Source organism: Zingiber officinale, chromosome 3A (genome assembly GCF_018446385.1).
Source record: "Zingiber officinale cultivar Zhangliang chromosome 3A, Zo_v1.1, whole genome shotgun sequence".
Classification (NCBI taxonomy): Eukaryota; Viridiplantae; Streptophyta; class Magnoliopsida; order Zingiberales; family Zingiberaceae; genus Zingiber; species Zingiber officinale.
Window position 1 is genome coordinate 90016281 of NC_055990.1, and position 17685 is coordinate 90033965.

The 17685-nt window shown below is 39.2% G+C and overlaps 1 non-coding gene across 1 annotated transcript; it reads left to right on the top strand.

Annotated features, from left to right (window-relative positions):
* Positions 1 to 9517: 9517 nt before the first annotated feature.
* Positions 9518 to 9623, top strand: LOC122054337. Its single transcript, XR_006132663.1, has one exon. It is a non-coding gene; the product is annotated as a small nucleolar RNA R71 (small nucleolar RNA).
* Positions 9624 to 17685: the final 8062 nt, after the last annotated feature.

Below are 17685 nucleotides of genomic sequence, written 5' to 3' on the forward strand. Positions count from 1 at the left end.
TAAGGCACTAATTAATTAATTAATTATTAAACATGCATCAAATACATAATAATTAATTAATTAATCTATTTGTGATTTAGTCATGGCCCTACTACGATCTTCTCAAGCCAATGAGAAGATCGATTGGTCAACCTAGGGTCAACAGCTTCTCCAAGCGCCTCCCTTTGACCACCTTGTGTTGCTCGTGCCCGCCTCGGAACTCCGTCTCGTGTGGACTCTTCACCGCTCCAATTTGTACATTACAATTTGAAACTCGAGTTACATTCGAGTCTAAATCTAATTTACAACAAGAATAAAAGACGAGGCACGACGCGCAGGTCGCGAATAATAAAATAAATACAACACGCGAAAACACATCACGGCACGCAGGTCGTATTATGAATTACAACACAACCAATCATATTGGGCTTTGGGCCATGACTATCACAAATTAATATATATAATTCAAAATTATATATTTTCATAATTTTCTATAATTTTAAAATTAATTTTTACAATTTTTACAAGTAAAATTTCCCGGCGGTCCCGTTTAGCGGTTTCGGGCGCAATCGCGGAACGGATCCCCTTGCGGGGCCTAGGGGCAGCGCCCCTACCCGCGATCTAACCATCGCGAGGGTTCCTTTGCGATCCAACAGCGCCTAAACCCGCTGTCCCAAAACGATTTGGGCCGAGACATTACCGTTTCGGAAAAATCTTCCCGACGGGTTCGTTTTTAGCGATTTCGGGTGCGATCGCGGAGCAAATCCCCTTGCGGGGTTAGGGGCAGCGCCCCTACCCACGATCTAACCATCCTGAGTTGCTCCGTTGCGATCTAAAGGCACCCGAGTCCGCTGTCCCAAAAGATTTTGGGTCGAAACGAAGCCGTTTGGGAAAATTCTTCCTGATAGCCGAAGCCTACAAGTGTCGAGACACTTGTGCTTCGCCTATAAGGAAAAATTACCCATAAAACCATAAAAATTGAATTTTTACAGAAAATCACAGAAGCTTTTTGTTTTCCAAAAACCAAAAACTAACTCGTACAAGTCTTTGCACGTGGCTCTCATACCACTGTTGGGTTCTTCGAGCCGCGAAAACCGCTTTTTCGCGTCGCGAAAAACCCGAAGGACCCAAAGTCGTAGATCCGTGCAAAGATTTGTATAAAAATTCGAAAAACTATTTCTTGTACGAGTTCAAAAACTGATCTACTACTTAGATCTATGAGGAAAAAGTGTTTACCCTTGATGCGCGCCCTACGCGAATCCCGCTCTTCCAAGGTGTTGCCGGATCTCAAGACCGTCAAGTGCCGGTCCTCTAGAAGTATCCACACGGACAACTTAGGTGGAGAAAACCTCACACAAAGGTGTGCTAGCACCTTGGTAAGGTTCGGCCAAGTAAGGAGGAGAGGGAGAGGGAGAGCTTGAGAGGAAGGAGGAAGAAGATGCAACACATGAATGAAAAATCAAATTCTCATTCACAAAACAAGTGGCCGGCCACTTTCAAAATTCACATTAATTACATTAATTGCAATTAATATGAAACCATTAAGAGAGTGGCTTTGTAACTTCCATGAGGTGGCACCCATGATGATGTGGAACATCATTATTGGTCCACCTAATGTCAACTCACCAATGAAGTGGCAAAAGGTCAAGTCAAAATTGACCTTTGGTCTTCCTTCTCAAGTCAAGTCAAACTTGACTCAATCTCTACCATGGTGGATCTAATCCAACCATCTGATTCGAGCCAACTTAATATAATAAATCTAATTCATTAAATTAAATTGATTTAATAAGTCATAATCTAAATTAGACTCATTAAATACATGAATCAACTTGAGTCGAATCCAAGTTAGCCCAATTAGGATTACTGTTAATCCAATTTGATTTATCAAATAAATCTAATCCTCTTGGTTCATCATATGAACATAATCTCTATCTATTTGTCCTAAGTGTGTGACCCTATAGGTTCTTGTAACGTTGGCAATGGCCTAAACCCATTTAGGAGCATAAGTAATGAGCGGTATCTAGCAACACATCATTACTACCCAAGTTACAAGAATGTCGAGATCCGACATCACCTTGTGACTACCAATTGTGACTACTCACAAAATAATGACAAGTGTCCTTCTATCCTAGACATCTAGATTGATCAATATGAGGCATAGACCGTGTCATCCTCTAATCAATCTAAATCTTGAACTCCAAGTAGACTCACTCGATCAAATGAGCTCAACATCTAATGTTGACTCATTTGGGCATGACCATGCACTTAGTGGTCTCACTCTATCAAGAATACCGATGTCGCTCCCGTCATATGGGAGGGATAGATTCCATCTACATCACTCACATCCCTCTACATAATTCGTTATATACCCAGTAATCGCCTTTATAGTCCACCCAGTTACGGGTGACGTTTGACGAAACTAAAGTACATAACTCCTTATATAGGGATCCATGGTGACTTCAGGTCTAAGGACTAATAGTCATACTAATAGCCACATGAGAAAGTATATGACACTCATATAACGATCCATGATACTTTCTCATGGCGGGTCATTCAATATACATTCTCTAATGCATACCCATGTGTCAGCTTGATATCTCTATATCCATGACTTGTGAGATCAAGTCATCGAGCTGACCTACATGCTAGTCTTATTGTATTAACATTGTCCCTGAATGCTAATACTCGACTAGGAATGATTTAGAGTAGTGTTCCCTATATCATCTCACTATCGATTCAACTAATCGATTGATATAGGTATGAACCTTCTACTCAAGGACGCTATTATACTTAGTCTATTTGGCACTAATATAAATAAGTATAATAACCAAACAAATGCCTTTATTAATAAACAAGAATATGATATACATGAGTCCATACAATCATCAAATGATTGGCTCTAGGCCTCTAACTAACAAGAACTATTCTCAAGTTTCTGTACCAGTCCAGGAAATTCGCTCCGTTGAGCTTGTCCTTCTCAAGGACAGATCGCAGGGAGAAGGAATTCATGTTCGACGTCATGGTTATCTACAACATAAAATTTGCAGAAATAAATATCATATTCTTTTAAAATCATTTAATTAGGCATTTAACTAAATGATGCTCCCACTGAATACTATAATTCTTGTGGGACAAGATCCATATCATACTAACCCTTGAGTTAGCTTTGGCTAATACGCCCAAGGCTTAGTATAATCGGTAGGTAACGATTGCCAATTACATCTCTATGCAACTCTTGTTTATAAAATCAATATCCGCATTTATATTAAAACTCGAGTTAGCTTTGGCTAATACGCCCGAGAGTTAATATAGATGTGATTTTGACCTATCATTTCCAACCGTTTGGAAGAATGCCTATAGCTGACTCGATCCAACCGAGTAACTAGGAATACTCAATCTAATTGAGTTTGTATTCACCCATGCGTTGATAGGCGGGACCAAGATTGTCCCTCCGTACCCTACCAAGATAATATGTATTGCTCTGCTTCAACAATACATGTGATCGAGGTAGTGATAGGTATCACGGCACGGTTAGGCATTTTAGAGTTGGTTCGATCTAGATCTAATCTAATCGAGAAGGATGCATCTTGTGCACGACTTAGATCTAATCTAATCGCAAGGGTGCATCATGTGCACGACTTAGATCTAATCTAATCGTTAAGGCACTAATTAATTAATTAATTATTAAACATGCATCAAATACATAACAATTAATTAATTAATCTATTTGTGATTTAGTCATGGCCCTACTACGATCTTCTCAAGCCAATGAGAAGATCGAATGGTCAACCTAGGGTCAACAGCTTCTCCAAGCTCCTCCCTTTGACCACCTTGTGTTGCTCGTGCCCGCCTCGGAACTCCGTCTCGTGTGGACCCTCCACCGCTCCAATTTGTACATTACAATTTGAAACTCGAGTTATATTCGAGTCTAAATCTAATTTACAACAAGAATATAAGAGAAGGCACGACGCGCAGGTCGCGAATAAATAAAAACATACAACACGCGCAAACACATAACGGCACGCAGGCCGTATTATGAATTACAACACAACAAATCATATTAGGTTTTTGGGCCATGACTATCACAAAATTTATATATAATTCAAAATTATATATTTTCATAATTTTCAATAATTTTAAAATTAATTTTTAAAATTTTTACGAGTAAAATTTCCCGGCGGTCCCGTTTAGCGGTTTCGGGCGCAATCGCGGAACGGATCCCCTTGCGGGGCCCAGGGGCAGCGCCCCTACCCGCGATCTAATCATCGCGAGGGTTCCTTTGCGATCCAACAGCGCCTAAACCCGCTGTCCCAAAACGATTTGGGTCGAGACATTGCCGTTTCGGAAAAAATCTTCCCGGTGGGTTCGTTTTTAGCGATTTCGGGTGCAATCGCGAAGCAAATTTCCTTGCGGGGTTAGGGGCAATGCCCCTACCCACGATCTAACCATCGTGAGTTGCTCCTTTGCAATCTAATGGCACCCGACCCCGCTGTCCCAAACGGATTTGGGGCAAAACGAAGCCGTTTTAAAAGAAAACTTTCCGGTAGCCGAAGCCTACAAGTGCCGCGCAGCGGAAAATTACTCATAAAACTAAACAATTAGAAAGTTAAACTAAAGACAGAAGGAAATGCAAGCAGATACCACTGTTGGGTTCGTCGGGCCGCGAAAACCACTTTTTCGCGTCGCGGAAACCCCGAGTCACCCGAAGCCATGGATCTCGTGCAAATATTCGTAAACAAAACTTTTTGAAAAACCTTTTCTTGTACGAGTTTGTAAAAACTTTAGATCTACACTAAAGTTAAGATCATTACCCTTGATGCGCGCCCCACGCGAATCCTGCTCGTCCAAATGTTGCCGGATCTCAAGACCGTCAAGCGTACGGTCCTCTAGAAGTATCCACACAGACACACTAGATGGAGGTGACCAAAAACTAAGGTGTGCTAGCACCTATGTGGTTCGGCCAAGGAAGGAGGAGAGGGAGAGAGCAAGAAGAACTCTAGGAGGAAGAAGAAGGAATGAATGATAGAATAATTTTCAAAATGAAAATACTTCTCCTCATTCAAGTGGCCGACCACCTTCTAGGAGGTGTAACCCCCACATTAATTCCAATTAATGTGGAGACCATTAAGAGTTGTAACCCCCATGAGGTGGCACTCTAGGATGATGTGGATCAACACTATTGGTCCACATCTTGCCACCTCACTAAATGACATGACAACAAGTGTAACCTCCTCATTTAATGTGGGCCGGCCACATTAAATGCTATTGGTCCACATCTTGCCAACTCACTAGTGATGTGGCAAAAAGTCAAGTCAAACATGACTTTTTCTCTTCCTCTCAAATCAAGTCAAACTTGATCAAATCTCTCTCATGGTTGATCTAATCCAACCATATAATTCAAGCCAACTTAATATAATGAATCTAATTCATTAAATTAAGTTGATTTAATGAGTCATAATCTAAATTAGACTCATTGAATACATGAATCAACTTGAGTCCAACTCAATTAGCCCAATTTGGATTACTCTTAATCAAATATGATTCATCAAATGAATCTAATCCTCTTAATTCATCATATGAACCAAATCTCCATCTAATTGTCCTTAGTGTGTGACCCTATAGGTTCTTGTAACGTTGGCAATGCCCTAAACCCATTTAGGAGCATAAGTAATGAGCGGTATCTAGCAACACATCATTACTACCCAAGTTACAAGAATGTCGAGATCCGACATCACCTTGTGACTACCAATTGTGACTCCTCACAAAATATGTGACATTGTCCTTCTATCCTAGACATCTAGATTGATCAATATGAGGCATAGACCGTGTCATCCTCTAATCAATCTAAATCTTGAACCCCAAGTAAACTCACTCGATCAAATGAGCTCAACATCTCATGTTGACTCATTTGGGCATGGCCATGCACTTAGTGGTCTCACTCTATCAAGAATACCGATGTCTCTCCCGTCATATGGGAGGGATAGATCTCATCTACATCACTCACATCCCTCTACATAATTCGTTGTATACCCAGTAATCGCCTTTATAGTCCACCTAGTTACGGGTGACGTTTGACAAAACCAAAGTACATAACTCCTTATGTAGGGATCCATGGTGACTTCAGGTCTAAGGACTAATAGTCATACTAATAGCCACATGAGAAAGTATATGACACTCATATAACGATCCATGATACTTTCTCATGGCGGGTCATTCAGTATACATTCTCCAATGTATACTCATGTGTCAGCATGATATCTCTATATCCATGACTTGTGAGATCAAGTCATCGAGCTGACCTACATGCTAGTCTTATTGTATTAACATTGTCCCTGAATGTTAATACTCGACTAGGAATGATTTAGAATAGTGTTCCCTATATCATCTCACTATCGATTCAACTAATCGATTGATATAGGTATGAACCTTCTACTCTAGGACGTTACTATACTTATTTTATCTGGCACTAATACAAATAAGCATAATAACCAAAAACCAAATGCCTTAATATATATACAAGAATATGATATACATGAGTCCATACAATCATCAAATGATTTGCTATAGGGCTCTAACTAACAAGTTTGACATTATAATGAAATTGGGTGCAATAAACATAGATTATGCGCATGAATTACAAGTAGATGTGCGTCAAAGTATATATAAAAGTGTATATAATCTACACACATCACACCCCCAGATTTAAACCTTTGATTGTCCTCAAGCAAAATGTCGCAATCACGATTCATGTATTTAACAATGCATCATAATCCTTAATGCACTCTCCTAACTCTATCCACAAGTTTCATTAATAAGCATGATCATAGAAATAAACCTAGTATGGCTTAAGCATAAGTCTCTTGTGCACGGTGCAAATAAGTAACTCAAAACCTTTCAAGTTTCAATCTTTGTCCTAGTCAAGTCGTCATCCAATTTGAGTTCCTAATGTTTCCGGTGATAGACACTTACCTGCCACACACTTGGTTCATATTTCTCAATCAACTCAAGGTCTCAAAGGCGTGCTCGATATTAGGAGAACCATAGAAGTCATTTCCCCAGTAACCTAACTCGGTCTCAAAGGGGTGACTTTCTAGTTTCTACTCACAACTATTTTTTATATCCCTTTTTTTCACACTCTTTTTTTTCTCTTTTTTTCATCATGCACCTTTTTAAACATATGAGAGTTTATAAGCACATAAGTTGGGATATTTTGATTTTTCCAAATGAGTTTTTCAAGATTCGAGCCTCATCCAGTAACCAAAATGAAGTTTGAGAAATCATCATGGAAACCAAGTACTAAACAAATAGGATGAATCATGACTATTTCAATGATATCAACTATTCAAGCATCAAGTCAAAGTGTAGTGAAAGTAAGATCCTTAAGGTTAGGCCAAGACTAAAACTTATTTCTAATTGATACTTAGCTCAATTCATGCTACTCAAGATAGAGAAAAGAAATACACTAAGCATACTATCATCATTTATAATAGCATGAATCAAGATAAAGAACGTGCTAACAATTTGCTTTAAGACAAGAAAACATAAAAATGGAGTTTGATGTTCTCAAGATGTATGCCACAAAAAATCAAAACAAAATGCAAGACATAAGCAAAAACAAAAATAAACAAAGCAATTCAAATGCATCTAATGCATCCCCCCAGACTTAAACTTTTCATTATCCCAATGAAAACTAAAAACAATGCGGAGGAGATAAAAAGTAAGAAAAGTTACCAATGATGCATGTCAAATGCCTATGTCATTAACTTCTCCATCATGTAGTTATACTCCTCCTAATCTTTGAGTCCTATAAAAGAAGATTGACAACAAAAATTAAGTAGAGGATATATATTTATTATAAAGAATGAAATGAAAGTAGAAAGAACTAAAGACAAATGAAAACAAGGAAAATGAACTTGGGTTACTTCCCAAGAAGCGCTTGTTTAAGGTCATTAGCTCAACCACCTCATAAGATTCATCTAAATCTCGCTCTTGGAGGGGTAAGATATTTCAACACCCTCCTACCAAGGGCTCTTATTATGGAGGGAGCTTTCAATATAGGAGTTAAAAAGTGAAGTATCGCTCTCTCCATCTTTATCTTCTTTAAAGTTCTTTCGAGTGGTCAAAGACGGTTCAGATTGAGCTTCCAATTATTAGCCCAAGTGAAATCTGCACATGCAAAGAAAATACAAATCTCCCATAAATATATTAGATAAGATAGAGTCATAACCATATTAAGATAACTGAATCACATCCAACAAAGTCAATGATAGGTACCGCTATAAAATTTTCTAAAAGATCATAAGAAATACTAACCTTACTTTGCTGAGAAATACCTGAAATTTCTAAACATGTAGATATGACTTCCTCTGAATCAAATGATGGTTCTGGCTCTGGCTTAGGTGTTGATGATATCAATGATGGTGATTCTTGAGACTCAACCATATCTACATGAGTCCCTACACATTGTTCCACAACATGCTCAAATCTTGCAACCTCTAAGGGTTGTGTGAACAAAGGTGGTGATTCTTGAGATGTTGCTTCCACAACAAAGCTCCCTACACATTCTTCCATATCATCATCATCAACACATACATCAAAAGTAAACCAACATCTATATCCTCAATAGGAGAATCAATAACAAGAGGATCAATAACTTCACTTGCAGTTTTAAGTTGATCTACCACATCAGATTCATCATCTAAAAATTCAATGTCACTATAACACTCTATAAAATTTGGAGATAGATCTGAAAACTTATTTACCTGCATTATCAATAAAAGCCTCATCTGAAGAGTCCTCATCTTGATATACATTCAAAAATTTGCACTCAACCATATTAGTGTCACAGGATTTGCCAAAGTCTTTATTTTCATCGACCCCCACTAACCTTTGTGGAAAAGGAACCCTTAGTGAAGGTCCCGGGAAAGATTTAACTTCCTTTTTCCCAAATTCCCTTTGATCTTTTGGAGGAGGTCCAACTTGCTTATCTAGTGTTAGTGTGATCAATCGTTGAGGGAAAGGTACTTGTGGCCTTTGGGAACTTCCTGGAGAAATGGAATTGAGTTCTTGTGATCTTCTATTATTCTTCTCCTCAATTCTAAACATGTCCTTCTTCAGAAGTTCTTCATGATTTTTTCCAATTCTCAACCCAACATCATCACACTTTTCACTAGATCTTGTCTGTGAAGGAGGGGGATCTTCTTTAAACCATTTTAAAATAATATTTTCAATCTTTGCCTCCAAATATTTGAACTCCCCATTCTGTAACTTGTGATTTTCAAGACTCATAAATGGTTGAATTACAATTTATTTGACAGACTCTATAGCATTTATGACTTACACTTCTTGAATGTTTGAAGGAGATTTCATCCAACTTATGTTCGACCATTCATGGAGGTTCAATATCACTTGATCAATTAATGTATATGCTTCATCTACACTTTTATCCATAAAAGAACCTCCAGCTGATGAATCTAATATACTCTTGTCTGAAAAAGAAATCCCCCCATAGAATATGTACAAAATCAACCATTTTTCAAAACCATGATGAGAGCACTGTCTTTGAAGACTCTTAAATCTATCCCATGCTTCAAATAATGATTCTCCAGATGTTTGAGCAAAATTTGTTATACAATTCCTCATATACACTGTTCTGCTTGGAGGGAAAAAATGATTCAAAAATTACTTCTCCAATTGCTCCCAACTTGTGATACTTTGAGGATGGAGAGAATATAACCAAGTTCTTGCTTTATCCTTGATATTGAAAGGAAATGTCATCAATCGAACTGCATCCGTTGAGACACCCTCACAGTTCACCATATCACAAATCTCTAAAAATATTTCAAGATACAGATAAGGACTTTTCGATACTTCTCCTCCAAATTTGTGACCTTGTATCATGAAAATTAACTCTGGGTCTAGTTGGAAACTTTCTGCTTCAATTTGAGGTTACACAATGAGAGATAAAAATCTTGCAGAAAAATGTGTAGAAAAATTTCTCATGGGCCTGCTTGACATGTTAGTGCTCATGGATGTTCAAGAATAAAAAACAAGAAATAAAATGCAATATGAAAAGCAAGAAAGAAAATGCAGAATTTAAATTGCAAGAAAGAAAGTGCATAATGAAAACACGAAAGAAAAGACAAAATAAAAAAGAAAAATGTCTATAATAATTCATATGTCAAAGATTGCAAGATATGTTTACAAAAGAAAAGGAGAAAGAAACTAGATCAAAAGAGAAACAGAGAAAAGTTAGACTAAAATGTTAGAATCAAGAATGCAGAATTAGAATTACAACAAAAAGAATTGACAAGAATGTTATACAAGAAAGGAAAAACTTATGAAAACAGAATTCTAAAGATTAGTTACAACTATGCTATTGAAAAGAAAAGAAGAGTCATGTTTAGTCTAACCCAATTGATAATCTCTAATGTTATAGCGCAGCCCCCGGCAACGGCGCCAAAAACTTGTTGACTGACTCTCCCCAAGTGTACGGAAATGTCGTAAGTAATAATAAAAGATATCGTATCCATAGGGACTGGAATAAGTACTAAAGATACCTCAACACGAATTAGCTAAACAACTAATCAATTGGATTTCAAAAGCTAAATGTAACTATGCAAAGTAAAATGTAGAAATGAAAGAATAAGAAACAAGAATAAGGGTAATGGTAAAGGTATGTTCTAGGAGTTTTCATTTCTTTGTAATGTTATTCAATGTAATGATCTACCAAATCTTATTCCTCAATTGACCATCATTTGTAGAAGGTTTTCGGTTCTCTCTTGCAATAGACAACCGGCCTAGGACTGAAATCTATACCTAAACGTGATTAATTAGGAATGAAACTATATTGTCCTTACACGGGCTTGCCTGTCACGTGCGTCCCTCGGATAATCAACATAGAATTCATCACCCCTTAATCGTATTAAGATATAATATATAATCTATACAATCTATCATACCCTCTTGAAATACCTAATTTTCCTTTCAAGATTACCCCTCAAACGTCCTTACACGGGCATATTCCTGTCACAAATGTCCCTCGGAAAATCGAATGGGAAGCAATCAATACAAGATCCACAAGATATTTAAACATTCAATCAAGCATGGTAATTGAGCCCTAATCACCACAATCCACACAAGAAAGAATAGATACAAACAGGGCAAAATCATAAAAATAGGAAATTGGCAAATCCACAAGAGTTTTACATCAAATCTCCATTACAAATACTCCATCCATCCTAGAACAAGAGATCTAATCCATAGAACAAGGAAAGAAATCCAAAGATAAAGAGAATACAAGCATCTTGATCCCAAATCCGAGAAAGAAAGGGAAGAAAAGCTTATATACGATGAAGTACCGTCTTCAGATCCAATCCTCATTCTCCGGAGTCGAAACGATGAAGATCTTCCCTTAGATCGTCGGGAATCCCTCCAAGAAGGTGGAGGAACGCCCCAAATCTTGATTCCCCCCAAAAGGGAGAAGATCCCCTTTCAAATGATGAAGACACCCTTATATAGAGAAGGGGTTTGGGCGCCACACGACCCCGTGACACGGCCGTGTGAGGCTCACACGACCTACACTACTCCCCTCTCTGCCAAGGTGACACGGTCATGTGAAGCTCACACGGCCTTGGCATGCTCTGCCACTGCCCTCTTGCACGGTCGTGTAGATCTAAACGGCCTACACTACCTCCAGTTCTGGTACTCCTGTACGATCGTGTCTGGGACACGCCCATGGCTGGTTTGGTCTCTGGATGGCTTACACAGGTGTGTCCGGGACACGACCATGTTCTTCTCCTACTCTGTCAAGGTTACACGGTCGTGTGGATTCACACGGCCATGTCATTCTTCTCCTCTGGAAACATTACACGGCCGTGTGGCTCACACGGCCATAGGTCATGTAACTCACACGGCCATGTGGAGCTCACACCCTCTTGCATGGCCCTTGCACACCCCTTGTCTTGGCCCTTGCACACCCCTTGTCATAGACCTTGTCATAACTCTAAATGGCAATGTTTCATTTCAGCGATTACATCATCAAGATGGGATTTTCTCTAGTTGAAGTCTTCATCAAAGTTGTAGATCTTGAAGTTATCTACAAATCGATATAAAGAATAGTCCAAAACTCCAACCGATCACAAAGTTATGGTCATTTTACTTTTGGTCTGCAGTGTTGAAAATCTCACACGGTCGTGTGATATTCACACGGCCTCAACACGCCCCCCACACGGCCGTGTGGGTGCCACATGGCCAGAACATGAAGAAAACTTAGTTTTGCATGTCTGCCCGTGTCACTCTGGAGGCTCTCGACTTCATTTAAACTCCGTTTTTGCTCCAAATCATGCCCTATCAATCAAAACAAGCAAAGAGTAGATCTTCAAACAAAATATAATGGAAGTATGACATTATAATGAAATAGGGTGCAATAAATATAGATTATGCGCATGAAGTACAAGTAGATGTGCGTCAAAGTATGTATAAAAGTGTATATAATCTACGCACATCAAGAGACACTAGTTTCTGGAGAGACACTAAGTTAAGGAGGATTGCTTTTCTAAAAAAAATACTTTATTATGTGTTTTCCCTTAACTGTTGATTGAAGTTATCATAATAAATAAACGAGAAAGATTATTAATATATAGGGTACGAGATAATTAAATCTATATTTTGATGATTGATAAATGTTCAAAGTTAAAGTTAATTGTGATCTAACAAGACTGAGTTGACTGGATACTAGATAAGAAAAAGTTCTAATTGGTCAACTGAACCAAATATTAAGTAGAAGACTTAGCAGATTAAGGACATCAGATAGGAAGTTTAGACAGCTCAGTAGACCAGATATCTAGCAGGAAAGGCTTGATTTGGTCAAAGAGAACCGGAGATCAAGTTAGGAAGTCTTGGGAATTAAACGATTGTATACTAAACTAAGAAAATCTAAATGGATCTGGAGGACCTAAGTTTGGCCAATGGTAAGTTAAAGTAAGCTCCTGGAGTGAAGTGGTTCTTCCAAAAGAAAAAATGAGTAAGGACAAGTCCTTTTAAGGGGGCATCCTTAGCCATCGATCCGACTAAGGGATTCACTGAAATTCCAAAGTCAAGATCAGATAGTTAGACAACTCTCGAACTTAAATTTCCATATTAGTGTCTTTTTTGTGCTAATCCTTATTTTGCAGGATTAGTATACCGATAGGCTGGATCGGTAGACTGAATGGTTTCGATAGACCGATTAGCAGGATCGGTAGATTGAATGTATGTGTCAGCCTAGTCCTTGAGTGTGCTGATGTGGAGTTTGACGTGGACCGGTTGGGTCTCAGATTGCTAACGTTGTGCATGATGGCACAAGATGGATAAGGGCTAACTGGCTGACATGGCAAAGAGATAAGAGTTGATCAATTGACGTGGTAGAAGGATCGGTCAAGGATAAGGATCGAGTTGCTGACGTGACAGAAGACTCTCATCAACAAGCTGACGTGGCGAAGTGACATTGGCCAAAGTTGGATTGGTAGACCAATCCATTGGATCGATGTATTGATCTTGAAGATCTTGATCCAAATTCTATGATGATCGATATACCGATCAGGCATATCAGTAGATCGATCGAGGACGGCCTATAAAAGAATGCCACGTTCTGAGATACTTTCTTAAATCATCTTTCATACTTGGTTTTCGAAAAGTAACGATAAACTTGTTACCATTCCTAACTTTTATAAAGATGAACCTCTTTCTCTTTTGAGAAAAAGGATACTAGTAGATTTCCCATCGAAAGTAGTCAACGACCACGTGTCTTAGACTGGCAATCGTTGGACTATGAACCAAGTAAAAAAGAAACCATGTTCTTGCTGTGTTTGTTTTGTTTATTTCTGCTGCTATCTTTGAAAAGTCTTAAAAGAATTTTCGAAAAAGTGACATGCAATTCATGCCCCGTGCTTTTACAATCCTACATACCCCATGCGATCTAGAAAAGAGATAAATCACGAAGGATTTCATTCAACATAATGACCCTTTGCATGATATCAGGTGACTTATAATATATTTCACACACGTTAGGAATCGATCTCCTATTATAACATCACATGTAAATGTTAGGTTCTTCGGGCCGCGAAAATCGCTTTTCGCGTCACAGAAACCCCGAATCACCCAAGGCCAACGGATCCGTGCAAGGAAAACCAAACGATAAATACGAGTACGAGTTTGAAAAACATTTTAGATCTACTCCTAGATCTACATGTTAAGAACTTTACCCTTGTTGCGTGTCTTTCGCGTTCCCGCTCGTCCAAGGAGTTGCCGGATCTCTAGACCGTCAAGCGTCGGTCCTCTAGAAGTATCCACACGAACAATTCTTGATGGAAAAAACCTAAACAAAGGTGTGCTAGCACCTTGATAGGTCACGGCAAGGAAGAGGAGGGAGAGCAAGGAGGGAACCCAAGGAAGAAGAAGGAGTAAATGAGGAGTTTAATGAAAAATGAATTTCATTCCCACCTCTAAAGTGGCCGGCCACATTTTGTTGTGTAACCCCATTTCCACTTAATTACAATTAAGTGGAGGTCATTAAGAGGTGTTGTGTAACTCCTATGATGTGGCACATCATGAAGATGTGGACCATTGTCATTGGTCCACATCTTGCCACCTCACAATGATGTGGCAAAGGAGTAACCTCCACTCATTTAATGTGGCCAACCCACATTAAATGCAATGGAGGCTTGTAACCTCCATGAGGTGGCAAAGTAAGATGATGTGGAACAACACTATTGGTCCACATCTTGCCACCTCACTCATGATGTGGCAAAGAGTCAAGTCAAACTTGACTCTTCCTCTTCCTCTCTAGTCAAGTCAAACTTGACTCAATCTCTCTCATGGTTGATCTAATCAAACCATTTGATTCAAGTCAACTTAATATAATGAATCTAATTCATTAAATTAAATTGATCTAATGAGTCATAATCTAAATTAGACTCATTAAATACATGAATCAATTTGAGTCTAACTCAATTAGCCCAATTTGGATTACTCTTAATCCAATTTGATTCATCAAATGAATCTAATCCTCTTGGTTCATCATATGAATCAAATCTCCATCTAATTGTCATAAGTGTGTGACCCTATAGGTTCTTGTAACGTTGGCAATGCCCTAAACCCATTTAGGAGCATAAGTAATGAGCGGTATCTAGCAACACATCATTACTACACAAGTTACAAGAATGTCGAGATCCAACATCACCTTGTGACTACTAATTGTGACTCCTCACAATATGCGACATTGTCCTTCTATCCTAGACACCTAGATTGATCAATGTGAGGCATAGACTGTGTCATCCTCTAATCAATCTAAATCTTGAACTCCAAGTAGACTCACTCGATCAAATGAGCTCAACATCTCATGTTGACTCATTTGGGCATGGTCATGCACTTCGTGGTCTAACTCTATCAAGAATATTGATGTCGCTCCCGTCATATGGGAGGGATAGATCCCATCTACATCACTCACATCCCTCTGCATAATTTGTTACATACCCAGTAATCGCCTTTATAGTCCACCCTGTTACGGGTGACGTTTGACGAAACCAAAGTACATAACTCCTTATGTAGGGATCCATGGTGACTTCAGGTCAAAGAATTAATAGTCATACTAATAGCCACATGAGAAAGTATATGACACTCATATAACGATCCATGATACTTTCTCATGGCGGGTCATTCAATATACATTCTCTAATGCATACCCATGTGTCAGCTTGATATCTCTATATCCATGACTTGTGAGATCAAGTCATCGAGCTGACCTACATGCTAGTCTTATTGTATTAACATTGTCCCTGAATGTTAATACTCGACTAGGAATGATTTAGAGTAGTGTTTCCTATATCATCTCACTATCGATTCAACTAATCGATTGATATAGGTATGAACCTTCTACTCAAGGACGCTATTATACTTAGTCTATTTGGCACTAATACAAATAAGTATAATAACCAAACAAATGCCTTTATTAATATACAAAAATATGATACAATGAGTCCATACAATCATCAAATGATTGGCTCTAGGGCTCTAACTAACAATCTCCCACTAGCACTAGTGTCAATCAGTATAGGCTCTAAGGCCTAATGACCTAGTGTGACCATCATGCTTCCTCTGTGCCAAAGCATTGGTCAAGGGATCTGCGATGTTAGCCTCTGTAGGTACTCTACAAATCTTCACATCTTCTCTATCGATAATCTCTCGAATGAGATGGAAGCGCCGTAGTATGTGCTTGGTCCGCTGGTGTGAGCGAGGTTCCTTTGCCTGTGCTATAGCTCCATTGTTGTCACAATAGAGCGCAATGGGGTCAGCAATGCTGGGAACCACCCCAAGTTCAGTAATGAACTTGCGGATCCAAACTGCCTCCTTTGCTGCTTCTGATGCAACAATGTACTCGGCCTCTATTGTAGAATCAGCTACTGTGTCCTCCTTCGAACTCTTCCAGCTCACAGCACCACCGTTTAAGCAAAACACGAACCCTGACTGCGATCGGTAATCATCCTGGTCGGTCTGGAAGCTAGCGTCACTGTAACCCTTTACAGCTAGCTCATCATTGCCTCCATATATCAAGAAATATTCTTTAGTCCTTCTTAAGTACTTAAGAATATTCTTGACCGCTATCCAGTGACTTTCACCTGGATCTGACTGGTATCTGCTCATCATGCTCAAAGCATACGAGACATCAGGTCGAGTACATAGCATGGCGTACATGATCGATCCTATAGCTGAGGCATAAGGGATCTGATCCATGCGGTCTCTCTCCTCTCTAGAAGAGGGACCTTGAGTCTTCGAAAAACTCACGTCATATGACATCGGCAGAAATCCCTTCTTGGAGTTCTGCATGACAAACCGAAGGAGTACCTTGTCAATGTATGTACTCTGACTTAGGTCAAGCAATCTCTTAAATCTATCTCTATAGATTTGTATCCCTAGAATGCGGGATGCCTCACCTAAGTCCTTCATTGAGAAGCAACTCCCTAGCCAGGTCTTGACAGACTGAAGCATAGGGATGTCCTTCCCAATGAGTAGTATGTCATCCACATACAATATGAGGAAGACAACTATGTCTCCTACAACCTTCTTGTAGACACAAGGTTCATCTTCGTTCTTGATGAAACCAAACTGTTTGATTGCATCATCGAATCGAAGATTCCAGCTCCGAGAAGCTTGCTTTAGTCCATAAATGGACCTATGCAGCTTGCATACTCTGCTAGTATGCTGTGGATCTACAAAACCCTCAGGTTGTGTCATGTACACATCCTCGAGTAGGTTTCATTCAGAAACGCGGTTTTGACATCCATCGTCATATCTCATAGTCATGGTAGGTCGCAATAGCAAGCATGATCCGAATGGACTTAAACATCGCATCGGAGAAAAGGTTTCATCATAGTCAATACCATGAATCGCTTGAAACCTTTAGCTACCAAGCGACCCTTATAGATAAGTCTATCCATGTCTTTCTCTTAAAGACCCACTTGCACCCAATGGATTTTACCCCTTGGTGGATCAACCAAAGTCCATACTTGGTTGGTGTACATGGATTCCATTTCGGATCTCATGGCTTCTAGCCATTTCTCGGAATCTGGTCTCATCACAGCTTCCTGATAGGTGGTAGGCTCATCCTCTATGAGCATAACGTCATCATGGTCAGACAAGAGAAATGAGTATCTCTCAGGCTGACGACGT